The 27,796-nt window shown below is 41.7% G+C and overlaps 1 long non-coding RNA gene across 3 annotated transcripts; it reads left to right on the forward strand.

The window, feature by feature from the left end:
- The first annotated feature begins 319 nt into the window (after nt 1-319).
- LOC102088728 (uncharacterized) lies at nt 320-27,744 on the forward strand. Of its 3 annotated transcripts, none has more exons than XR_010475458.1 (6): nt 339-531; nt 15,425-15,513; nt 17,375-17,567; nt 18,817-21,498; nt 23,151-23,269; nt 24,033-27,744. It is a non-coding gene; the product is annotated as an uncharacterized LOC102088728 (long non-coding RNA). The 3 variants fall into 3 exon arrangements; XR_002413706.2 differs by having other exon boundaries at nt 376-531; nt 21,390-21,498; XR_010475457.1 differs by having other exon boundaries at nt 320-531; nt 18,817-23,269.
- The last annotated feature ends 52 nt before the right edge of the window (nt 27,745-27,796 follow it).

The raw sequence follows: 27,796 nt of genomic DNA on the forward strand, positions 1-27,796 counted from the left end.
TAATATGTGGAAAATGTAGCAAGATGGGCACAAACAGAGACAGAGGAAATGGCAGAGAGTCAGACAAAAAAAAAAAAAACATGCAGAGAAATCTCTCTCCCAGCTCTGCCTCCTCGCACAGCCATGTCTGACCACTATGGGAAACAAGACAGACAAACTCTCTCTTTATCTCTGTGACGGGGTTGGTCACTATTTTGCAACTATTTTCCTTCCCCCCCCCCCCGCCACGAAGTGTCCTCAGGCAGTGCTTTCTCTTTCGAGGCCACAAAATAAACGGCCGCAGAACGCCGCGTCCCGCCACGGCGGTGACACGAGAGGATCGCGGTGACCGTTTTGGGGCGAGGTGGGGGGGATTCCCGCCTGTACAGAGATGGAGGTTGGGAAATAACGGTCGCTGCCGGCGAACGGCCGCAAGATGGCGCCGCCAGCCGCGTCTGCGGGTCAGCGCGTCCACGCACAGGTGCGGGTGTCCGGTAACGGGCGGCCCTGTGGCTCCGGGCTTGCGGCCTCCCTTCTGCTCCACCGGCTCTGGTGAGGAAGGTTGGGGGCGGCAGGAAGGTCTGGGGAGGGGGAAAAAGAGAGCAAATGGACTCCGCTGGAGGCAGGTGGAGCGCGGGGAAGAGCCTGCTGGAGGGGGAGGGATCGTCGTGTGGAGGATGATGTGAGCCGATGTGTATTTAGCTCCGGGCTCCCCACTTTACGAAAGACAAGGAATTACTGGAGGGAGTCCAGCGGCAGGCTACAACGATTATTAGGGGCCTGGAGCATGTTTGTAGCCCACCCGCTACTGAGACTGAGGGCTGGGTCTGTTCAGCCTGGAGAAGAGAAGGCTGAGAGGGCATCTCATCAATGCTTATAAATATCTCAAGGGTGGGTGTAAAGAGGATGGACCAGACTCCTTTCAGTGGTGCCCAACAATAGGATGAGGGGCAACAGGCACAGGCTGAAGCCCAGGAGGTTCCATCTGAAAATGAGGAGAAACTTCTTTACTTTGAGGGTGCCAGAGCACTGGAACTGGCTGTCCAGAGAGGCTGTGGAGCCTCCATTCAAGACCCACTTGGACACATTCCTGTGTGATCTGCTCTGGGTGAACCTGCTTTAACAGGTGGGTTGGACTAGATGATCTCCAGAGGTCCCTTCCAACCCCAACCATTCTGTGATTCTGTGAAAAGCCTTATGAATGCTAGCAAGTGGTCTGAGCTGGGAATTTTCAGAAAGTATAAACTGAGAAAAAGAAGGGGATGGCAGCAGGGAAAGAAAGAAAGAAAAAGCAACAAAAAAGGCGATTTTGAGGCTGGTGAAATGTCCTAGTTTGGCCAAGGGGTGCCTGGTTGACAAGTTCTTGTTCAGTAGTCTGTCTTCACCAGTGTTTTTGCCACAGGTTGACCAGAGCAGGTTCCCTGACATTCCTGACAGAGACTAATTTCCAACCCCTTAGTGCAAGAATAAGACAGGCACTGGTAACCATAATTTAGTCTTAATTCCTTCGGTAGTCTTTGGTATGTTATATGGTACAAGAGACCACTTGAAGTCACTTAAAATGGAAATAAAGGTAGCGGCCTCATAAAGTGTGACAGAAAGCTGTAGGTGAACAGATGTGCTTTAGATGGATTGGAAATAAGGACACTAGAAAAAGGCAAAGACATTCATTAGTAAGAAATGAGCACAACTCTCCATGAGTAATTTAGTATTGGTAATAGCCTAATTACCTTATCTAGCTTAAGAATATTTTAGTTAGTGGTGGTACACAGGAGGAGTCTGCTCAGAAATGGTGTTCCCTAGCTACAGAGACCCAGTCTTAAAGCATCAGCATCCATAAGAGCCTGCAGCAGGGAGCTCTGCAGCCTCATTACCCAGCCTGGGAATGAATATAATACTTCCTCCTTGTCTTGAACCTGCCACTGCCACCGCCTTTTACTGTAATTCTTTGTGTGTTGTTTTGTTCCTTATTTACTTGTGATTGTGTGGGAGATCTTAAGTAAAATATTTTATTAACTGCCTTTTCTCTGAATCCTTGTAATTCACGTTGCGTGTAGGGGGATGCAGGCCCCAGTCCAGACTCTGGTTTGTGCTGTCAGCCTCAAACACACACTCTGTTGTATAACCTGACCCAGACGGAGTGTCCTCCTGCCGTATGGCCCCTGCCAGGTTATGTAAGGTGACACACCATCTGCACTGACAGCTGTGACCTGATGCAGGTGGCATCACTCTGTAGTGCATGTTAAGAGGGAAGAGCCTCCTTACAGCCCATGTCCTTTTTTCACTTTTAATCTGATCACTTTAGCACAAGGTGTTCCTGGAGACTCAGCAATGGCCTTCATCTGTCACCAGTATTAACAGGAGTGTCAAGATATATACAGTGGAAATGAACACCGTAGATTTGCTGATGTGGAAATCATTTAGAGGCCACTGTAGTAGGCATTTTTGCCCCCAAACTTCAAAAGTTGTCAGGTGCAAAAATTCAGGATGATTTGAAGACAAGTGATTTTAAATAGCAGAGATAAAATACTATTTTGCTTGCCTTCTACTTTGTTAGTCTTGAGTGGTCACATTTAAAAGCTTTGCCAATAACATGAGTAAACAAAGTTTTGTTTTACAGGGAGCATGCGTCTGCCAAGTATTACATTACAGCCTGTTCTAGATCCAGAGTGTTCAGCAAAAGCCATAGAAAGGAAGGTGATAAACTGGCTCGGGATAGCTGTGGGGGTCAGTCCATAAAGCGTGGACTTGGAGAATATGAAGAGAAAGAGAAGAGTTTTATGTGGGGGAATGTTTTATGGGGTAATGTATGTGCAAGCTGTGGCTGAGACATTTTCAGAGCATGAGCTAATTGAGACTTGACCTTGAGTCCTAGTCAAAAACTAGTTTAATTTTTAGGGGCACTGGATTTATGCCTCTTTCTGAATAAACACTGAGTTGATTAAAACCTGTAGCAGGGCATTTGGTTTCATAGGCTCAGAGGCTCTGTGTCTAAGACTCACTACAGAATACTGTCTTAATATTTCTGAGGTGGATTTTTTTCTTTCTGTAACAAAGGAGCATCGCTCAGCACATGTAGGGCAACGTGCAGCTGCTATCAATGCACACCACTGTGTAACTCACTTGGGCTTGATCACTCCCAAAGACTGTGACCCTCCCGCAGCGGGAGATATCGCTCAGCCCCAGCACAGGCAGACTCCCAAACATGCCCAGGCTTTTGGAGCTACAGTCAACAGCCTCAATCAACACCCCACAACTCCCAGTGCTGTCAGCTTCTCGCAAACACACCACGTCTGTGTGCACTGATGGATTATTGGGTATGTGAGTGCCTCCCACCAATTGTGATGGTGAGGAAATTTATTCATAACTGTTTTTTTTTTTAAAATCACACTGAATATACATGTGATAGCATCCCTGTTTGTGTCATGTGAGTCTCATCCCACTGCATCAAGAGAGAACAGAACAAGAGGCAAGAAGCTCAGGGCTCTAAAATCACAATTTGTGGAATGTCAGGGAAACATAAACTGATTCTGATTGTTTCACTGAAAAACTATTCATCTTCTTTCTGCTTTTCACAAAGATTCTTTTACCTCTTTGCTTTTCAGGCTGCAGATCAATAGAGAAAAGGATAGTATAAAGGATATGGAGCTCAGCATATCATATTTCAATGCAACGGAGAGACAGGGTCAATTATTAAACCATCTGCTTTGTGCAGCCTACAGGGTTTTCAGCATTTTCTAAGAAAAACTGAAAACCTGCTTTCTGTCTTACAGCATTAAATAATCATACCTTATTTGTATTTTTAATCATATTTGTAATTGAAAGAATTAGGTAAATATCCACTGCTTGGTGTCTCTAGAAGTTTCTACCCTTTCTGTGTCAATTCCCTGATCCTGCACGATCTTAATCACTACTGCTAAATATTTTTCCTCATTAAACACTGGATCAGCAATGCTCTGATCTGAAGCTTTATCCACAGGAGGAAAATGTAGGGTTTGGAAAGATGGTACCTAGTCACCTAGAGTCAGCCTCAAAGTGCAGCTATGCAAATAGAAGTAAAAAGCAGTCATGAAGCTTAACACCCATTGGCAGTGATTCATACTTTTGTTTACACTTCAAAAATCCTCTTTGCCTTAAATTTTCTCTTGGGGATGTTTTTACAAGACAATTTCTCACTTTCATTTTCTCCTGCCCAGAACAGAGCTAGTCAAGTAAAGCCTGTAACTCTTAGCAAACCCTCCAAAGTATATAAAAGGATTCAGTAAGGGTGTTATTATTGGCTTTGTCATCACTGAAAAGAATGCATTTTCATTGCACTGGAGTATCCTTCTTTTTCTAAGATCTTACACAAGACAAAGGGATGATTTCTATCATGATGCAGCTAGGAGAATTCAAATTCAAATGGGAAGAGTAGGTCAGGATGCAACAATAGTCATACTGAAGTAAAAGCTCATGAATCATCTCCAGTGTGGCTTACTCAGTGTCAAAACTTTTCTTTTTTTTTTTTAGTGTGAAGACAGAGTAGTTGTTATTCATGTAAAAATTCCATAGGAAAAAAAAAGAGATCATCACAAATCCATTTTATCCTTTCTGATGGTGAGGGAGACTTTAAAAAACTCTAAAAGGGCCATCCAGTGTTTTGGCCACTGACTTTCATTTCACAACATATATAAGATCCCATTTTCTCCATTTTACATAACCTGATAGATTGATTAGCAGACAGTAAGGGAGAAAGAGAACAAATGCAAACACACCTCATCTGAATAGCTATATGCATAGGCCCATTACAATCAACTAGGACGGGCCCAACCCAATTCCTATTTCTTTTCTTTAGTAGTGAATTTTAGAGATAAAACACAAAGGCTCCCAACACTTATTGGATTAGAAGGCAAGTGATTTTCTTCAGGTCCTCAAAACCCCTTCAATATATACATATATTAAAAAATTTAATAAAAACTAGTAATTTGAATCTAGGAAGGTTTCTACAGACTTCAGTCAAGGAGCAGCAGGAAATCAAGATCCTAAGGATGGTTATAGAAAAATTACAATCTCCATTGCAAAAAAACGTGATGTATAACGCAGAGTCTTTAAATGACAGTTCAGCCATTCACCATCATCTGCAGCCACAGGAAATTAAAGAGCTAAAATCGAAGCTGACAGGCAGAGCTAAGCATAGTGCTGCCTGCAGCACGTTTCCTCAGTGTCATTGCCTACAGACCCATGAAGCCTATAGTCCACTCAGCCATAGGTCTGTTGCTGACTTACAGACTGACAACCTAAAGCTACTTTGATGCTGCAGAGACCAAAACACGGAGATTTGTGAGCAAACTGTCAGTGAGGCGGGTTACCAGGAGCAGCCTGGCAGCTGGGTCAGAGCTCAGCACAGATGGAACGGGGAAATTCACTGCCATTAAGCTCCTTGCCCATGCAGCTGGGCTGTCACTGCGTCCTTGTGCTGCTGCTTCTGGGCCAGCTTTAGCATCTCACAGGAGTGAGATCGTGCAGAAATTGTTAGCCATTCATTAGAATAATCTGAAAAGGGGAAACTGATTGCCCTCTTCCTGTTACATGAGACTAGATGTGAGGGAAAAATACGTTACAGTGAGGGTGGTGAAACACTGGCAGAGGTTGCCCAGAGAGGTGTTAGATGCCCCATCCCTGGAGACATTCAAGACCAGGCTGGACATGACTCTGAGCAACCTGATCTAGTTGAAGATGTCCCTGCTCATTGCAGGAGGGTTGGACTAGATGACTTTTGAAGGTCTCTTCCAAGCCAAATTGTCCTATGATTCTATTATTCTTTTCTATGACATCCCCTCTCTGTCACTGTCAAAGAAGATACTTTGCTGGAGCCCAACTTATGTAGTTGCTTCCTAATCAATGTCCAAGAGCAGCCAGGCTGCAGGGGATGGACAGGGAGGGGATGACAGCTATCTTGCCTTAACAGCTGGTGTGGAGATCAGCCACGATGCTGTCACTACCAGGCAGGACTTACATGCATCTCCCGAGTGTACAGAGCAGTAGTGAACCCAACAGCAGGGAGGGGAAGGGCAAGAGGAGACCATCATCAAATGGACACCCTTCATGTGTTAAACTTAGCTCACAGCTGAAGTCAACACACTAACAACATGACTGCCTAAATCTAGCATCTAGAGTAAAATTAATTCACTTTCTTTTAAATTTCATCTTATACCTCCAGCAAGATTAAAAAGAGTTACAGAAAAGAATTTTACATTACTAAAAACTAGAGAATACAATTTTCATCAAAAAGGAGAAGCCATTTCTGGAGACTGAACTGGGCTGATGGAAGAGACTATTCTCAAAAGTATCTGATATGAAGTGGCTTTCACCATTTAATGAGTTGTTAAACAAATACCCATCAAAATAACAATTTTTCTTAAGTTGCTTACCTCTAGGATTAAAAAAAAAAAAAAAAAAAGAAGATAAAGTGGTGGTATTCTACCAGCAATATAGCAATATATATCTGTTCATCTGTGAAGGATGATCAGGAACAATTTCTCCCAAAAGCTAAACTTCTCCTGATGGTTATCTTAAAAATGGAGGAGTCTGTTTCATTCAGAACTTTTCCTAAATTTAGTCTGAAACCAAGAGGCAATTTCTCCACCGACTCGATGAGATTTCTTGCCACTTAATAGCACAGTGCACCTAATGAACATTGAGAAGTCTGGGACATAGTTCCCTGGAATCCTTCAGACCCCAGGGTCATGCAAACACCCCAAAACAGCCCTTAAACTTCCACTCTTCAGGTCTGGTGGATTTTAAGCAGGTGGAAGTGTGGGTGAAAACTTAGGCATGTTTATACCTCTTCTGTGGGAATTGCAGTGATTACAAGGTAGTTAAAAGACCCACTATATTTTTAAATTTTGTACCATAGTTATTTATGTTTGATTAAGTAGGAACTTTGTGTTATTGTAGCTTTTGATTAATCATTCAGATACATGTTACGTTTCTTTGTAAGCCTAGTATATCTGATCATGGAGGTATGAGTTCTTCTTTTATCAATCTTGAAACTCATTACTGCACACACTATTTGGAAATGAGAAAATACAGGTTTTCTGTATTTCCAGGAAGGACCACTTCCTAGTACAGGTGTTCCACCCTTCCATGCTCACTTTCCAGAAATCAAGATGAAGCAGTTGCACTATGCAACTGTTGTGAAATGAAAAAGGCATCAAAAACCTATATTTGAGAGGAAGAAATGTTGCTGTCTCAGCAGATTAAAGGTCCAGAGAGCGAGGTCTTAGTTTCTACTGAGGAACCAGAAAGAAATTTGTCATCCCAATGTTGCAAACACAAGATGCAATAGGCAGGCAGATATCTTCCTTGCGAAGGGTCAATACAGACTGTATGTCAATAACAGACTATGGGAAACAGATACAGAACATGGATCTGCAGTTTGAAATCTTAAATAAGTGCACCCAGGAATTTAAGGTCTGAATCAACAAAATTAAATAAAACAGCCTAAAAAGTTATGCTGTGGTCTTACCATATTTTTGACTGCATTATTTTTTATTTATTATTTTCCTTCTCTTTGTTGACGGGGTGATTGCTTAGCCCTCAAGTTGATACCGGGTATGCACAGTGCTGGAGAACTGGCAGACTCAACTGAGGAGGGAAAGAGAGTCTTCTGAAAGCAATCCCTTGAGGTGTGGTTGACTTGAGAGTCAAGGTTGTGCAACATCCCTGAAATACCAGATTATTTTCCAAACAACAAGTCTCTGATCAACATCACTCACAGTAGGAGAGAGAAGATGCTACATCCTGAATAACCAGTTGTAAAGGTGTTTTATATAATTCTCCCTGATACCCTCACACTCACATGCCTGCAGCATCAGATCTTAATTTACCTTCAACGTGGTACAGACAGGGCATTGGCAGAGGTACTACTCTGGAGAACAGATGGGAATACCTAGTTTCAGAGCCTCCCGCCCTCCACCAGTTTATAAATAGGGATTTAAAAAGGCAATGGTGTAAACAAGCTTTCCTTTCACTGCTCCAAAGGACCGCTTAGCATCACTGCCACAAATGATGCTTCCCTCTGGCCTCCAGCTCCAGGACTTTTCCCATGAGTCCCAGATGACATTTTCTCCTTGTCCTGTAGATCTCAGTTTAGTTGGCCCTGAACATTTTCTGCATTTTAAGGAAAACCAGCCTAAAAACAGAAAAAAAACCCCTAGCCTATTAGCACTTGAGATAAAATGAGGGGAAGGAGCAGAGCCATGTGGAGTGGAATTTTGGAGCTGGATATTGCTTGGATCCTCATTATAAGAATTGTCAAGATAAAGCTGCCATTCACCTCTTGCTTGAATCTCAGTAGTTTTCTCTCCTAGTCCCACTGAAGACCTTTACTATTTATAAAAAAGAAAAACCAAAACATAATTGACCCAGCAAGGCTCAGAAAATTTTGTATATTTGGGGAAAACTCACAGGACGAGGATGACAGGCATACTCTGCCTCTGGAGAGCAGGCAGTCAGAAGTGACAAACCAACACAACAGAATGATGGGGCAAAGATCACCACCTCAAATACAAGGTAAAACACGATGGAGAAACTGAGTACATATCTGCTTGGTTCCTGCAATAATTAGACTGTGGCAGGCTAGGAAAGACAGAATTTGAGAGAGTGAGAAACACCATATGCAAATGGTTGGAATTGGCAGCTATTTTGCACAGGTCACTTTTGAGAACAATTTAATTCCCTGGTTTTAAAGAAATGTATTTCCACTTCCTTCTTTCTTCCATACATTACATCAAACAGCCCTGTCAGCTCCCATGTGAGCGAGCGTAGGGGGCTATTGCTCACTCCTAGCCATATGTTTCTGTCAGATGTTTATTTGCACAAGTGAGAAATGGTTCTGAGCTTTTGAAAAGCTACGGGAGGCATTGCCGTTCTCCACTCCTACCTCATTTCTGCAGTCACAGCCTGTGCTGCAGTCAAGGAGCAGGCAGGGAGAAGGAACGAGACCCACATGCCAGGCAGATGTGGCCTATGGAGCAGCGCCCTTGAACTGCAAAGGGAAATGCTCTGGGGCAGGGGTGTCCAACTCATTTTCACCGGGGCCACATCAGCCTCGTGATTGCCTTCAAAGGAGCGAATTTAATTCTAGGTCTGTATAAATGTAGGAGTAGTTACATTTATACAGTCCTAAAATTACATTCAGCCCTTTGAAGGCAACCGCGAGTCTGATGTGGCCCCCAGTGAAAATGAGTTGGACAACCCTGCTCTAGAGGTCAAGTGAGCCCCTCAGTAGCTACAGAAGCACCAGTCACTCTAGAGAGGAAGGTATTCCCTTCTGAGAAGGAAAAGCTAGAAAGGAAAAGGAAAAGTGTGAAATCAAGTCTGGCATCTCTGCTACTGCCCGTCTCTGTTGGACTATTAAAGGATTTTTAAACATTTGCAATTAAGACCTTGTATCCTCTTAGTATTATATCATTATCCTTAGCTGCAATGAGGCAAATGAAGCTTAAAGGTAATGCTTCAGTTTTCTCTGTGTCTTTCTTTTTTTAAAGAATAAAGGCCCTATAGGAATGTACTTCTAATGTCCATGTTACTTACTGCCATGTTTGGATGCCCATGAGAGCTTAAAATAAAGAAATTCTGTGCCACAAGCAGAAGAGGAAAATAAGCACTCCTCAGAGAGAAGCTGATGAAAAGGACAACTGTAGGATAAATATTTGGAGGATATCACAGAATGAGATGTTCACTTTGGGCTATACCCTTGGTACAAGCTCTGATGGTGACGGTTCTTTTTTAAGGCACGCTTAACTCCTGAAAGTATTCTTGGTAGCTCCTAATTAATCACAGACTAGTCCTACCCACCAGCATCATTGTGAAAAGGAGGCAGAGAAAATTTGCTTTTCAGTGCAGAATTTTACTCCTCACAAGGAAAACAACAGGTTTTGGTTTTTCTTTGTTGTGAAGAATGGATAGAGGCTCCAGTATCTTAAGTGAGTTGGGGGATAGTAGGAAGTGGAATAGATCCCTCTGACAGTCTGGTCATCCCAGCATCCATATGTTAGAGTATTGCTAGTCCTTCTCAAAACCCAATGAAGTAGTTATCTTTTAGCAATTTATGATTCACTGGATGTTACTCACAGCTTTCAGGAGATCAGTTTTCTTCGAAGATGACAGTTTTGCTAAGAGCTTGGCCTTTGCAACACCTCAGGGGAAGGTAATCCATTTTGCACTTTTCTTTAACTGTCCCTTCATTTCCTTTGCTTTTCACGTTCTACAGTTCTCTCCATTATTTTCATCTACTTTATCTTCCTTGCTTACAAGTGCTGTACTTCTCTAATCTTGGAAAAATTGCCCTTCCTCCCACTCTACCTTTCTGACTTTCAGTAAATTAGCTGGTGCCTCCATGACAACAAAATTGATCGTATCTCCTCAAGCCTCTCAAAGGTCTCAGACAAGGTGTTAATGGGATTTTGTCTTCTCTGACAGCTTGCTTCCTGGTTTTGCTCCAGTACACTTCAACAGTGACTACTAAGTTAAAGGAGACATTTCTGTTGCTGTTTCACCTGTTTTTTCCACCACTTCCACAAACATTTCCTTCCCTGACTGTCAATGATTGCTCTCTTTTTGTCCTGTCTGCTTCCTGCTTCACAGAGTGTTCTGACTTGACAAATCACAAGTTTTGCAACTTTCTTGTTTGTTTTTTTCCAGTCAGCATCAGTGTTTCCCCACCTTTTACTTATTACATTTTCTCCCTGGAGCCCTCTCACTCTCTAACTGCACCTAGCAGCTCTGTGCTGCCAAGTGCAAAATTCATCTCTCTTTAGCCCATCTCCACAGCCTTGGATAGCTTTGTACCTCCAGCCATTTGCTTAACATCTCCTCATCTCTCACAAAACTGGATTAAAAGATCCTTACTTTTTACATCCAGGTATGATTGATAAAATGCCAGCAGTAATTCAGCTTTTTCACTCCTTCCCCTCAGTTTAAGCAGGTAAACTGAGTCAGGCAGCAAATTTCATAACCGAATGTTGTAAACTTATTGCATATTTTTCTAATTAAGCCAGCTGAGAAAGATTGCTTCTCATATTTTCCAACATCATTTAAAGCCATTAACTGTTCCACCGGAGAGGTGAGTGTCTGGCTGCAAACCTGTGGTAGGGGTAGAAGAGCAACCCTTTCTAATATTCAGCTCTTCAGCCAAACCAGCACTTTGAGAAGTCTTAAATTATTATTATTATTATTATTATTCTTAGTGATCATCATCTAGATACTTTTACCTAGTAGGATGTAGCAAAAATGAAGGTGACCCGACTAACAAAATACCTATTAATTAGCTCTAGCTCCTCCAGTATCAACCTATGAGTGGAACATAATCTGAAATAATTTGTCTTAGAAGGCCTGTAAAGCAGCGTTAAGTATTTAATTAACTGCCTTATCCTAGGGGAGCACTTTTTGAACCATGGAGATATGCTTGTCCTTTCAGAAAGAGGTGCTCTGTAGCTGCATTTCTTCAGACAGCAGGAATCCAATACTAATGTCAAGTAGCTGGGACTAAAATGAGGGACACTTGGGTGGAGCACAAGGAGGACAAAGTGTGCACTGTCCAAGTGTAGACCAGAGATCGATCAGATTTTCTCAGCCCAGAGGAAGTAGGCTCGACTCCTGCCAATTAAGGTTGAAAAAGCCTTTTGATTTAGAGTTAGAAAAGGAGCCATGGCCAGAAAGGCTCTGTCTCTTTACCCCCTATGGAGCAATACATCCTCTAATCCCACGGAATTAAAAAAAAAAAAAAAAAAAAAAAAAAGGTAACCCAAACTCAAAAAACCAAACCAAAACAAAAACAACCCACCACTTTACTGTAATAATAATTTTTATAGGCAGCAGGCTGGGCTTTTATCTTTGTTCAGGGAACTCTGTGGTTTGCGACAGCTGCACTAGTACTATACAGCTGTCAGTCCCCCTTCCAGAGAGAGAGCTGTAATCTTGTTTATTCTCAACTTCTGGAGAGCATATTTCTATTCTGAACATCTTTTGATAACACTGAGAAGCACCTGTTGAATAAGAGGAAAAAAAACCTGTGCAGACAGACTAACTCAAGGAAACTAGAGACATGGTCACCCAGTGGAGAGTGTCCCAGTCTGGTCCAGCACCTCTCACCTCAGGCACCAGTGTGTCCGTCCTTTTGAACGGATTGCAGCTCACTCAGAATTTCTGTTTATAATCAGCTTAGCAATATTCTGCCTGCTCTACACACAGAGTCATTTTCATCCACAGCCACACCACAAATTCCTTGCCAGTAGCTGTGCAGCTATCAGCTTCTTAGTGCTCTAAATAGCTCCCGTGCGTCACATTTGAGCGGCTGCCCTGCTCCCAGCTGACATTCCCAGGCCACAGAAATCAGAATATTCCTGCACAGCTCCTCAGTTTAGGAAATCTAGAAATAACATGCTGGTTTACTATTTATTTCTCTGCAAGTTTTGACTTGAGGGTCTTCTGGAGATGGTAAAAAGAGGATAAAACCCCTGCATGTATAATGCTATAATTTGACAATAACACGACTGTGATTTTTAACTGGTTCACAGGCACATTTGCCACCATAAGGCTAAGTCCCCAGGATAGTTGTTGCTTTGAGTAAGAGGAGCCTAGATAATTTGGCCACAGACTTAGAAAGGTGGCTCTAATTTCAACTAAAAATATATTTGCATTCCTTCTGCCTTGTTCTTAACCACACAGACAGAGGCACAACCCTTGTCTGCTCCTTTCCCCCTCATCCAGACTCCCTTTACTCACCACCTCTCCTAAACAGAACACAACCCTGTGTGCCTCTTTCCCACTTTCAGGCCCCATCTTTCTCCCAGATTTAACCCCCCCAAACCCTCCAAACCTTATTTGATTTCTCTTTGTTTAGGGAAAGACATAAAGTATTTCTGCATTTGAAAGCTGTAGTATATGATGTGCATTAGTAGGTAAGATGTTATATTAAAATAAGATCACAGAAAGACAGTTTTATTCCATTTGTGCTAAAGTTGACAGTTGTTTTACAAGCCTTGTTTAACTACGACAAGCTCTAGATTCTTTGTCAACAATATTTAATTATATTGAATACTAAAGTACATTATACTGAATCACATTAAATACAATGAAGTAAATAAAACTTGTGTATTCCTAAGTTAATCACAAAATGCTACTTTTACCCAAATTTAATCCAGACAGAATATTTTCAGTTTCACTGTCCTAAAAACAGTACTACACAGAATTTGCTATCTGATTAACAGACATTATAGCTTAAGGATGGATTTTTCTCTAGTTATCACACTTTCTTTAGAATTTCTTGAGGCTCAAGCGGTCCATACGATGCCAGGGAGTGCTTTGGTGAGGTACAGCCCCACTAGGCAGGAGAGAAGGGGCTGAAGTAGCTGGGTAGGTGTGCTGGTTTGACTGAAAGCAAGTTAATTTTCTTCATGCAGTTAGAAACCTTTTTTTTTCCGTAGTTAGTACAATTGTTTTGAGAACAAGAAGATAACACCCCAGGACAGAGTTAATGTTTTTCTTAAGTAACTTTAAAGTGGTTTTGAGTTGGAACAAAGAGAATATAAGAATTTACTGTTATCTTAGTTGTTGTCTGGGAATCAAGGTCTTTCTGGACTCTGTCTGCAGGTGTGAGGCAGCTGGGAATGGGGGCATAGATGGGGCAGAGCTTGACTGACCTCCAGACTGATCAATGAGAATACTCCATGCCATTAGCATCATGCTTCATATTTAAGGAGAGCCAGGTTTTCTGGCTAGGGAGACAGAGATCTGTTCCGATTCTGCTCCGTTTTGGTTGAGTTCCTTTCAGTAGTGTCTTTTAGTTCAGCTTTTTGCTATCCTGCTGTTTTGGAGAGGCCTCTGAGCCTTTCTGCCTTTTTTCCCGCTTCCCATAGGATCAGCTGTCCAGGACCAGGGTGCTTTTCCTGGGACTGGCTGCTCGGTGTGTGCAGAGTTCATGAGGAACTGCATTGAGTATAATTTATTTTATATTCTACTTTCCATTATGTATATTAGTAGTAGTAGTGGTATATCAGTATTATTTAGTTATTTTATTAAACCATGCTTATCTAAGTCCACGAGTTCTCCCTTCCCTTTCGATTCTCTCCCCTATCTAGGGATGGCTTGGGGGAGCAGAGAGTGAGCAAGCAGCTGTTGTGGTCAGATTGCTAGCTTGAGTTAAACTCCGACAGTAGGTTTGGAGCCCCTGCGCCACTTTGAAAAACCCACTACACATTTGCTTCCAGCAGCCCTCACATTGCAATGAATGCTGCATCATCCAGCAGCTCCCTGCAGAAATGTCCGGTTTTCATCAAATCACATGTAGCGAGGGTTCTGTCCATACTGCACCTCAGAGATAAGCCATCACAACATAAATAATTTCTTCTAGAAAAATACTCCAGTCAATGAATGCCAATATGAAAACACCTCCACTTGGAGTAGTCTCTTGCCTACAAACAAAAGACTTACTATCCCTACAACAGCTGTAACCCTTCAATGGTTGGTGCAAAGTTAAAAAATCAAATGTGCAGTGAAATTCTGTTGATGTGACTTAAAACAAAATTTGGTTTGAAAGTTGCTAACATTTTATTGACTAACCACCCTTCTCACCAGGGGGGAGATTATGTGCCAAAGCTGAGGGTATGTGGCAGTACTGCTGCTGCTGGTTTCACTTGCTTCCTTACCTGTTTTGATGCTGAAAGAAACACTGTGTTGGCCACCCTAAAATCCCAGCCCCTGGGCGTGGATACCTGAAGGCTGCAGACGACCTGGACCTGGAAGCGCAGTTCAGATGTATGCAGACCTCTCTGCTGTATGGCCGGCCCATCCTCCTAAGGCTGTGCAGCAGCAGAACTGCACATTAAGTGCTTTGCAGGGGAAATTGAGAAGTGTTGTCTCCTCCAATTACGGTGCACTGCTAATGAGAATGTAAACAGGTTATCTGTCTATTAAAAGCAGAGTGGAGGTTACCATCAGGCCGCTTTTTACCCATCTTAACATAAGCTCATGTATTTTTCAATCCATATCCCAGAAACGATCAAAGTGATAGTTCTGTGAACTGTCAGTGCTCTTAAACGAAAAAAAAGTGAGTAAAAGGCAAGATAGTCATGACCTTCTTGAAGTTTCTTCATGTTTAACATCTCCTAGGTGGAGATGCTGGGGATCAATTCTTTCCTTTAAATTAAAAAGCAAAACAAACAAAACAAACATCTCACTTTTCCCAGTATTTGGTTGGCAGAACTAACGTAATTTGGAAAACCTGCCTTCATGCATCTGCTAAAAAAAAATAAAAAGAATTTTTCTTACAGTGTTTTTGCCCTCTTAGTAATTAAGAGATCCAAGTAATTTTACCTGGATATGTTTTTGTGGGTTTTGTGGTTTGTTTTTTTTTGTTTTGGTTTGGTTTTTTATCTTGGGTTTATTTTCTTCTCTTGAACAGTTGGCTGTTGATTCATTCAAAGCCCTTCAGAATCTTTGCAAGCTTCGACCAAGAAAACATGTTTTCTCCACCAATAATTCTTGAAGAAGGTAATTTGGATTATTAAAAGTTCTCCAACCCCACTTTCTTATGGTTTATGAGCTCCTGCTAGCTTCAGTCATCTGGAGAAAAACAACTGAGGCACATAAGACTCCAGTAAACAGTACTTATTAGTAGCTACAACAAACCACACAAATGATATCATTGAGAGTTCAGTACTTTAAGACCAGCAATTATACAAATTTTGTGCTAAAATGTTTCTGTAAATTATAAATGAAGTCCATTGGGATATTTAAAGCATAGAATGTTTTTCCTGAAAAAAAACATGAGCAACACTGAAAGAGCTGTGTGTTGACTCTGGGGACCCATTTTGCTGAAAGCAAAGATGGGGAGGTGACCAGCTGGCTCAGAGACACTGAAAAGGCTTAAGAAATCCTATTCTTACGTTCCTGTTTTTGGCATTAGCTTGCTGGCTTGAAAAGTTGTGGCATGGTCTGGAACCTTTTCTCACTGGCCAGCTATGACCACAAGCGGTTTCCATTTTGCAACTTTTTGGCAGCATTTGTAAAACTGCGAATGTCTGAGAGTACAGTTCCCAATACCTTGAGTCAAGTGCTGCAGACATTAAGAGTCTCATGAGAGCATCATTGTATAATATACAAAGGTGTTATGCATACATATGTATAAACACATCTGTACTTCATCTTGTTTTTCTTCTGCTGTAAAGTTAGCATTCATCTGCATCGTTCAATACATTATTATTATTTTAATATGTGCATTTCTTTAGCTATCATTGTGTACCACTTTTTGCTCCAACATTATATTTCATATTAGTTGTACTCTGCATTCGATACATCATTTTAGGAATAAAATTATTTTCTGCTGGCGTCTGCACCACTTCGAGTCATATAATTAAATTTAGCCTTAAAGCCATTGCAACAGGAGACAATTTATGAAACACTGTACAAGAAGCCATCCCTCCCCCCAAGAACTGACTAAGACAAGAACAAAAAGAGTAATCACGGTTGATAATTGCATTGTCTCATTCAATTTTCTTCTGAAATCTTATTACAGCTGTCCCAAGAAAACAAGCATTATACAATCCAAGTAACGAAAGAGTAATTCTAAAAGCTAATTGTCTATAAAAATCTAGAGTTGATCCTTTACTCTTTGGAAACAGGAAGGTAATTGCATTGGTGTGCCAATTCATGGAGCTCATCACTAGAATATTAAATCCAGGTTCAGAGTACCAAAGTATATCGCATAAGGGGCTGGAAGAATAAAAACACATCATCAAAATATTGCAGGGAGAGTACTCCAACACAGAGATTCTTTATGGGTCTGTATCTGAGAGAAAAATGCATGCAAGATCCAATGGCTAATAACTGGTGAAAAATTCCATGGTCTGGGGCAGGAAGAGCAGACAAGCTGGCACCTTAAAGTCTTAAAATCTACTAAACTGGTACACCGGTAAGGAAAACAATAGGATTATCTCTGAGAATCCCTTGCAAGACATAGGAAAGTAGGAAGAGAAAAGGAAATGTATCACAAGTGGTTAAGTACAAGTAATGTTTGTTACTCCATTGATCATCTTTCATGCCACAGTAAGGACCTCAAATTGCAGTAGTGAGGTTGTTCCAGGGGGTCTGATCAAAGACCGGTCCTGGAAACAGACTCTTCACCCAGAAAGCTTTGTCTTCCAGCTACTGCAATGGCAGCAAAATGAAGTGTGGAGAAACATTGCTGTTCACCAAGGGAAATTAGGATCCCAAAGATATGGTCTGAAATGCTTTCTGACTGAAGTTTAACCCTGTGAAAGAAAACACATCAGCTCTGCTTGGGAATGGCTGAAGGAAGCGTTAAGAAAGGAACATGAATCAATATCTTGAATTATCCATCTTTTTTCCACAGCTTTTTTTGCAGGAGGAAATCATTAGGAGACTAGATTTGGACTCCAGCCTGCCACTTATCAATACCTCTGCTGCTCCTATGGCCCCAAGTTGATGGTACAACAGAAAGAGTCTGACAGCTGAAATGTGTTGGGAATCCAGCTGACATCAACATGTATCTGCTGAGAAGTTATCACATCAATGACTCGATGCAGGTCAGCAGCATAGACATTTAACAGTGACTTTCTATGTAGACAATGTTTAATAGACCAGAAAAAAATACACAGGCATGAAATACCACACACATGCATTTTATAGGAGAAATAACTAACCACGAAAAAGAGAAAAAATAACCCTGAATTAAGTTATTACACAATCCTAGTGGAAAAGTGTTGTAATTATTCATCTTTATAAAAAAACTATGGATTGATAAGCTTAATCCCTTCAGACTAAAATGCAACTCTGGTGAAAGGTAGAAGAAGAGGGTCTATAAACACAGATATATGTAAGAAAATGGTATCTAGGAAGATATCTGAAGATAGATCACGATATTTACGCAAATCATTGTATATAAAATAGAAGTTATTGATTTTTTAATTATTATTATTTTGTGGGGAAACCCACAAAACCAACCAACAAACAAAAAATCACAGATGCAGCAATTACTTTCTCAGTGATTTAGTGAAATGCTACTGCCCAGGTCAGATCACACAACCATAATGGTCTCTCAAGTGCAGTCACGGTGTGAACAGTGCAGAAGTTAGAGAGATAACTGAAGGTAACTGAAGGGTTGTTAAACTGATAAAGTGTTATGTATGATTTAAAAAACAAAACAAAACAAAACCACCTCATTGTCTTTTACTTTCACTGGAATACCCTGAGGATAAGGGCAAGCAATCCTTTTATGCAAGAGAATGGCATGTCTCTTAGTAGCATGGAGAGATGAACAACAGTCTTACAAAAATGACTAAAAAAAGGTGATCTCAAATTTTGATCCAAATTTGTTTTGAGTAAGTGTAGGATTTCAATTCTGTGCCTTTAAAAACTGGCAGTTTAGCAAAAATGTCAAGCTGCATGATTTCCCACTGGTTAGAAAAACACTGGTCATGATCCCTCAAGTGAAACTGAGAAAAATCCTTATCTCATGCAAACAGTAAGTATTTTTTTCTGTGTTACATAATAAGAAATCAGGTGCAGTCTTCGCTTTTCAGTGTATGCCAAACTGCAATATGACATTGGGAAACACTTACTCCTTATTTTGACTGCTGATTTTTAAGAGCTCCCACCAGTATATAGCTTGGTCATGGGACTGAACATTCATCTATTAAAAAGGCCTAGAATTCAATTACTACATGCTCAATATAGATTAATTAATCTGCAGATTCAGCTACACCCCAAACTCATCCCTCAGGCAAAGATGTTGATAGATGAATAAAAGTGACATATTCATCTTGGACTTTTCAGGTTGTACCTGAGCAAATGAAATGGAGGCCAGAACAAATGGACATGTCCTATAACCACCGTCCCTTCCAGCTCAAAGCCACGGTCTTTAAAAGCAGTGCATCCATCAGCTGGTCACTGCTGCAAACAAGAAGCAGAGAGGGACACGTGTCAGATTTGAAGAGTACAGGCTTCTAATTCGAGATGTTTATAGTGGGGCAAAAAGCCTAAGTGGAGTCTTTAGAAAGCATTTGCAACAGTCACCTTTTTGTGTCACCCCTCCCATGCTCCCAGAAGAGTAAAAATTAAGGCAATAGGAAACCATGCTCAGCCTTGCATGGTTTAAGGCACGGATTTTTGAAGTGATCCTGCATTGAGGACCTTCACACAAAACAATACTGAAGTTGCAAATGGATGATATTGAGCATAGAGGCAGCAGAAATAAATGGGTGGTCAAAAATAGCTTGAAATGGGACTCATCAGAGAACACGGACTCAATCTCCATAAACACCCTCTGACCTTTTGGCAGGTGGCACCCACACCAGCCACTGTCCAGATGCCTAAATCACAGCTCTCCCGGCAACCACCCGTGCCCTCCAGCCCCACTCCCTGCTATCCCGGGCAAAGCTTCAGCCAGGGGTGGCGAGGGAGCTGGGGTGAGGGTCTCTCCCAGGTAGGTAGGACTCTGTTTGCATGGTATTTGAAGGCTGAAGTTTCACAATGTTATCATGAGAGCTGAGACGTCAGAGCTGAAGTCCTTCCTCCCATCAGAAACTGGGAAAGAGAGACTACACCCCCCTTTCCCAACACCTCCGCTACCTCCTAGACTGGAGGAAGCCTTTCTACACTGCTGCTGTTGTGGTGTCATTTTTATTCAGACACTTGGAAGAAGGGCTGGGTTTTTTTCCCTTTCCTGCCCTCTCTCTCCTGTGTTGTTTCTCCGTTACCCATTAGCAAAGGGACCTTTCTGGTGCTGCCGTTTTGGGGCTGGCTGCCTTACAAACTCAGTTCACAGATGAGAAATTTCAGGCACAACTTGGCAAATCCAGAGGACACTGTTGGAAGCTGCTGGTGTGATACAAATATTCATTCATTTACTGTGTATGGAATATAAGGAAGATGAGTCAACTGACACGTGGTTTCTAAGGAGTGTACGGAAAAATCACATCCTATCCTTGTTTCCAATTGGGGAGTTGCTTTTTCCACCTGAAAAACTCAACTAGATCCTCCAGTTGATGTTTAATGATGACAACAATGAACTATTACATAAAATGAGTTTGGGAGCTCAGCAGCATCCATCCACCACAATTTTAACATCCAATGTATCATTTTTGTGTGGCATATCTAATGATGCTGATTTTGATGTGTTATCCTGATGTTTTGCAGTTCTAGTGACACCTTTGTCTAGTTTCTTAAGCTACATTTATATTTACCCAATCCGGGAGGTCTAGTTCACCTGCTATCAGGAAGGGAAAAAACAACACAGATTTTATTGGTACAGTCTGTGTCTGGGAAACTATTAAAACGCATCTTCAATTGCCTCAGGGCTTGTGTTGGAGCCCAAAGCCTGGGATGACTCTTATGATTAGGACTAAAAGTCAAGAAACGCAGTAAACGGTACAAGTGAATTCAGCCAAAGGGATGAAATGTGTGCAGGTCTTCAGGTGGATTCACTGAGCTCTAAGTACAATTAGAAAAATGGGAAAGAGAAGTTCCCTATACCGTTTTTCTGACTAAACAAAAAAGATATTTTGTTTTTTCCCTGAAGAACTAATTTGCTTTTTCATAGTCAGCATTTTTCAGAAAGTGAAGCTGATATATTTTTTATAATGTTCTTATAAAGCCAGGCAAGTGCATTAGAAATTGCTAACATTTGTCATGTTCCTTGTTAAAAAAATACACACTGATGGTCTCTCTTTAATAAATAACTTAAATAACTTGCAATAAATCACTAGGGCTGTTGACCAAATGAAAAATAGAAACAGAACAAAAGATAAACCAAATATTATTAGTTCTACAAGAAGACGGTGTCCAAATTTAGCCTGTGCAATTTTTCTTGGAAAAGAGAGGCTAAAATTGTCTCCAGCTAAACCAAGACTCCTGTATCCTTGTCATTTAGGAAGTCTTTCAGTGACAGGGAGGCAAAGACTAGAACTGACAATTATTTGCAACAGAAGAGAAGAACAACAAAACGGAGGTTATAGGAAGAGTTATTTATCATGCTCATCTGACAGCCCAAATGCAATGAGATTAGGCAGAAGTGCCCAGGCGCTATTTACAGAAGAATCATCTCTTGAAATAGACTTTCATCTCCCTTTGCTCTGTCATAATTAGGAACGTCAAATTTCTTTGAAAAAACGAAGGCATGGGAGAAGAGAAGGTTTAACTTCCTCTTCTTCCTCAGAAAATTGAAATATGAGTACGAATTGAAACACCTGTCTGCAATAAATATTTGCTTGCTCAACCTAAAATTTATTTATATTTTTGAAAGTGAAGAATGCCTTTTTCATAATCTAGTGATCTTATAGGAGTTATATTTTGGTTTGTTAAATAAATATGAATTCTTTACCTTTGAATGATGATAAATCTGTTACCAGAATTGATGTTCCAGTGCACCCCAAAGAACCTAAGCTGGGGTACCAGTAAAACAGGAAAAATGGAAGAAATGCTGCAAGTGGAAAGAAACAGTACAGCTGAGCATCACAGGTAAAAGGTGGCACACAGAAGTTTTCTGTAGATTGTGGATACCAAAGTGTATTGTGTGTCTGGAAACTATCTTGGAAAATGAATTTAATATAACAACACATTTGTTATAATGGCTTTAACGTTGCACACAGTATAAAGGAGCCACAATAAGCGTGGTTCAAAAAAAACCCAACCCACCACACAGTCATTTTTTTCCTGATTTCTGCCCTTAGAGATGGGAGCTTCCCACATGCTCAGGTTTTGTATATTTAATACAAAGCATGCACTCTCCCTTGTGAGAAATGTTCTGGCTGAAACGTGGTCTTGGTCCATGGTGGAACAAGATGTTTCTTCTTTCTGTTTTTCATTTCAAATTGTTTTGCAAACAGAAAAGTCTAAGGACATTTTTGTTTTGGAAACCTTTCTGTAGCGAAACGTGTTGCCTGTGCTCTGAGAGGGCTTCAGTGGCTCTGATAACATTGTTTGCAGCTCGCAGCTGCCTGGGACCCCAAGTCCTTGGCTCTATGTCTATCTGAGGCTGCCAAAGAGTTTAACTTCCGAGTGACATGGGCCACCCTCCCTCCCTCCCCATCTGAGCTGGCTGCTCCCAAGAAAGGGCTGTGGGAGCACTGAGTCCCGGCTTTCGGGCAGGCTTGGATTATGCAGGAGCTTGTCAGACCCTGTGTGTTTCAAATGAAACACACCAGGCTCAGTGAGCAAATGTGGGAACAAATTAATGCTTTAAGTTAAATTTTGCTTCTGACTCCATCTCTTCCCTGCTTTACTGGTGCAGAACTTCCCATGTGCCAACTCAGCCTGACCGGGGAGATTTCTCAATCTGCATGTCTGCTCGTCTCCCATACAGTTTGCTGGCTGTGGGGTTCCACCCCCCGAGGCAGCTGAATCCCATCCATCTGCCACCTTCCAGTCCAGAATTTAACCCAGAAGCTGCATTTTTCTTAAGCACTCCCCATCCTTGGCAGTTACTATGGCAACCCTGGGACCAACTGTCAGATGCTGAAACTGCTGCAGCTCCACTTCTGTCAGGATACAGCTAAATCACTAATGGACTAATTATTACCACGGGAAGATAAATTTTATGGTTTTTATTGTAAGACCTAAGGTGAATAAAGAGCTCAAGTCATACCTGCACAAGCCAACCACACTCAGAGCTGTTATTCCCATAGCAATCACAAGTAATTACATTTTTTGTACCAGCCTTTTAATGTTTACTGCATTGAGAGAGAGCCCTAGGAGCACTCAGTTTTGTTACCACACAGATCACCAACTAGCGTGTCTGTGCAGCAACAATGCTGCTGGTGTTTTACCAAGAAACACGCTCACTCACTTGCCGGAGGAGAGAATTGGAAATTACCAGGGTGGAGGAGCATCACTGAAGGTTTTGGGTCACCTCCTATTTTTAAAAGGCATCATACAGGCTGGTGGAAGGGGACTCACCTCAAATGTAAAAAGAACTGAATCCTGGTTTTATTACTAGGCTGTGAGGGGTTGACAAGCAATTTGTTTCCACTTTCATGCCCAATTTCTGCATCTGTTAAAGGGGAGTTCTGATGTTGATGTCTCTCTTCATAAGGTAGATCTAACAGCATTTTAAAGCAAAGATGTATAAAATATGCATGTTAACATCACCACCACTTACATCATCACTTCAGGTGATCCCAGAGCACTGTCAGAAGAAGACGGCAATGTTTGACTTGGAGCACCACAGCCTGGGCATCCCCTGCCTGCTCTCCAGTTGCCAGCAAACTCAGCGATGTGCTTCAAAACCCTGGTAGGCACAAATTCAGGGCTCTGGTGCCAGACAGATTTCCATCTTTCTTCAGTAATATATCCTAGTGGATGTCACATGTCTTTAAATCTACAGTTTCACTGAGATGCCAGTTACCTTCTCATGGAAGCCTTTTGCTCTTCTAGATACATAGCACAGTACGGTTTATTTTCCTGCACAGCTCTGCAACTTGAAGATGCTTTCTTACAGCAGCGTCGTACAGCCATTGCACAGCAACACCGGAGGCCACATTAATCTGACAATCAGCCTTTAATGTGGGATGCCCCCTGCCTCACTACGTGCAGGTGGCACTGGAGTGAGTGTCTTCCTGCAGCTCAGCTACACCGAACAGTCTTTTCTATAGCATCCCTCTGTTTTTAGACTATCTTTCAGTGAAAAAAAATTACTGCTGCATTCAATATTTTCTCCTTCCTTGGGTATAAATCAGCTTTTAATTTATCCTCACCTCGCTCTCTTTCAGCTGTTCTCCAACTGCTTTCCAGGGAAGGAACCATGCAGTGGGGGAAGTGGAGACCTGCACCTCACGCCTGCTCCCCGCCTGATTGACAGTCCAAAGGGCCAGGGGTCTGGCTACCCTCTGCGCCTTGGGCTCACTGTTTTACACCTTCTTAGTCACCACACTGAGCTGCTTGATAGATAGCCAGTGAACCAAGGCGAAAGAGATCATGAGCCAAGAGACAAGGGAAATAATTCCCAAATTAAATCATGAAGCTCATTCAGTTTCTCATTTCTATATCTTTTGCAGTGCTCTCCTCTATAAGACCCTGTAACAAACCAAATTTAGACCCTCCAGACTGCAATCGAATCCATTGACTGCGGTGATATGAAGTTCATGCGATATGAATGAAGCTGAATTTCTGAGCAATCACAAGGATTTTCAGCGTGGTGGTGGACAGCACGCACCTACCATCAGTGACACCCACATGCCCAGCGAGCTGCCAGAGTGGGCACACACAGTGTGGCTGTGATGGTGTGAGGGCTGGGACTTGCTTCTGCCATGGTGAGGTGATATTGGAGGTGACAACTGCAACTCTGGGTGTGTTTGAGAATCTCCTTGTACTGGGACTGAGCAATAGCTCCTGCTCCGGGGAGCCTCACACTCTTCAATGCACTTGCCGCAGGACCCTTACAGGCAATTATATCAAGTGCACAATATAATTAACTTTTTAAACAAAAAACCTCACTTGAGAATGATTTGTGAAAAGTTTGAAGTGAGTCTTGTATTTTACATCCCTGAGCCTGTAAAGCTTCTGTAGTACAACCAACCTCCAAGCCCAATGGCTTTGTCACAGTACCTAACTTTATTTTAAAAGCCATATTCATTTAAGTGTTCACAGAAACCTTCTTTGCTCTTTATAATCCTGGGTAAAATACACACAAGTTATTTTAGAACACAGTTTTTTCTCTTTGAAATGCTCGTGAAATGAGACAGATAACAGTCCCGGACACTTTTTTCCACTAACAGAATACTGGATCAGCATCCCATGCCCTCAGAGCCAGCTACTGACAACCACGCCAACAAGGTCAGCAAGATTTGAAGTGAGAGCTCCAATTCATCTTGTGCCTACTACCAAATGGTCATCACAATCTGATGAATAGAAATCATAGAATGTTCTGAGTTGGAAGGGACCAACGAGGATCATCGAGTCCAGCTCCTGTTCCTGCCCAGGTCAACCCCACAGTTCACACCACGTGTCTGAGGGCATTGTCCAGTCTCTTCTTGAACACCGTCAGGCTTGGGGCTGTGACACCCCCCTGGGAAGGCTGTTCCAGTGCTCCACCACCCTCTGGGAGAAGAACCTTTTCCTAATGCCCAACCTAAGCCTCCCCTGGCACATCTTCCTGCCATTCCCTTGGGTTCTATCTAGCAGCTTGGAAGGTGTGATGTTCAACTCACCATAAAAAGTACCTGAGGCTACTGGGGATAAAGGAGCTAGAGAGATTTTGAGGACTTGCCTTCAGCTTGCCTCACTGGCTGAGCAAAGGCAGTGCCCAGCTAATGAAAAGAGCTTTGCTCCTGCTCCCCACAACCTTGTCTTCCTCCCTCCCAGCTCTCCTTCTTTCACTACTCACCAGGGCTAAAAATAGTAGCTACAGGCAAACAGATTGAATGGAACTAAGGGCAGGTCAGGAAGGAGAAAATATTGGAAGAGGTTTGAGCATCAAGTCATCCCACAGAGGGAAAGGAGAAGATCTACCATCTTATTTGAGAACAGCTGCAGATCCCCTGGAAATTGTTTTCCAATTAGTAACAAAGCCCACTAACAAACTCTATTTAGAGTGAATTTCAGTTGAGACTTTCCTAACTTAGTAGCCATCAGTTATGACTTTGATAGTGACTCTGTCAAATTCTATGGATTATGCCACATACAGCCCTTCTCCTGAAAAAAAAAGGGAAGCATTGCAATATGGTGAGTCACAATCAGAAAAAAGGAGCTTGCTTTAAGAGCACTATATGCCTGTTTTTCCAATCAAAACACCTTGTTGTGTTTTTTAGTGGGTTTTTTGAACTTCAGTTTGCTCTAGCAAAGCAAAATTAATAAAAAGGGGAGTACTGATGATTCTTAAAAGGCACTGAGTAGGTAGATGGAACCTTTTCATGGAAAGAACAAAGCAATTGCAAATAATAAAAGGAACTTTTAAAACTAAGGAAAATAGATATCTAATACCCTCAAAAAACAACTCTGACTCAACAGTAAAATCACTGAGAAGACAAACCAGGTGCTTACAAAGATAAAAGCATTTGGTCATGTTATAATTCATGAAAATAGCTTAAAATTGATTTAACCTCACATTTCAAAGACTAAATTAATCTCTATTTTGGCAGGGCAGATGACCTCCACCTGCCTTCTGTGCCATTTTCTGTACTTCATCAGAGGCTTTTAGAGTTGAACTCTTGTTGGGGTGTGACAGTGGACCAGGAGGAACATGGCCTTTGACCTCACTGGTGCTAACTGGCATCTAATTTTTCAACAGCGTTGTCGGGTCTGGCTGGTGCAACAGTGTGGTATGGAGGATTCCCAGGGATTGTTTATGAATGGCCTTTGCAATAGGCCTGAGCCTCAGAGGCTGAACCTGGCTCAGTCCTGTCTTTCCATACAAAAATGACTTTGTGGACACAACTACCCAGCATTCCAAGGCAGCATCTCTGAGCATATTCTCCCATCCCTTAAACACAAATGCGCACACACTTCAATGATAGCTGTTTTTCTTGTGCAAGGACAGTGAAACTTCTATTAAACATTCACTTCTGTAATTTCTTCCTCAAAATCTTTTTCTGAGGTGTTGTGAAACAACTTGGGACATACACAATAGTCTACTGTAACATTTTATTCAAGCTACATTTATCTACGGCTAAGGTAAGAAAATGTCATGATAAAGGTGATGCAGGATGTTGTTAATGAACCTTGTCCTACCTCCATCAGAGGAAAGCATAAAGAACTAGAACTTGGGCAGTTATTGATTCAGTATAGCCTGGCAGAAGAGTCTTAGCATCTCTGATGTTTAAAGATGCAACTGCTTCCTTTGGTGACAATCTGCCCAAGCTTCGAGACATGAAATTAGTTACCAGGAATTATAGCAACACATAAAAAAAGTTGCTTTTCACCTTTGTAATGGTCTTAAGAAATATCCTTTGTGGAAGTGAGTTCAATGACATCTGAACCCTTAGAGAAGTGCTCTTCCTAGGATGTAAACATTGACAGCAAGCTGTTGCAGGACAGAAGGATTAGCTTGAGCGTATGTACAACCTTCAGTCTGCCATGCAGGAATATAAGGTGGTCTCCGTATTCTCCGCCACTGCCTTATCCATCGAATTTGGGCTGTTACTATTGTGATTAGAAACTGAAGGTCGTTTAGTGGCCAGCTAAATCAACTGGTCAATTGATGCTTAACAAGAGTATTATGGTGTGTTGCTTGTTGGTCTTTTCCTCTCATAGGCTTACTTGAAAAGCTGAATGATGATCTCAAGTATTGCATCACTGTGGCAGTAATCAAATTAGCCAAGTGCGCATCCCCAGGTAATTGTTTCTGCACAGGACAGATGCTTCTGCAAACGCAGCACGAGTGGTGGCACTAGAGGGAGCTCCTGCAACATCACCCACCTCAAAGCCCCCAGTCTGAAATTAGACCCAGATCCTAAGATTTGCTTTTAAAATTGTGTGGTTTCAAATTGTGGGTTGGTTTATTACTTATTCATTACTTCTATGGACATTTGAATCACATTTTCAAATTTTCTTTTGCTGCTACAGACTCTAGAACTAATTTACCAGCATCTCTTCTGCTCCTTGCCAGCAGCTCCTATTACTGGTTCTAGGAATTGAGACACAGCCCATTGCCCAAATGTTTATGTAAAACAAACAAACTCAAACACTATGGATATCTTAATTTTACAAAAAAAATGCTTGAAAAGCTTCACCGAAGTCTGAAAAATCTTCCAAATATTAAAATGTTGCTCTTATTGAGATTCAAATCTCCTTTTAATCAGTAAAGCCACAATTAAGCATCTGG

This window comes from Columba livia, chromosome 1 (genome assembly GCF_036013475.1).
Source record: "Columba livia isolate bColLiv1 breed racing homer chromosome 1, bColLiv1.pat.W.v2, whole genome shotgun sequence".
NCBI lineage: Eukaryota > Metazoa > Chordata > Aves > Columbiformes > Columbidae > Columba > Columba livia.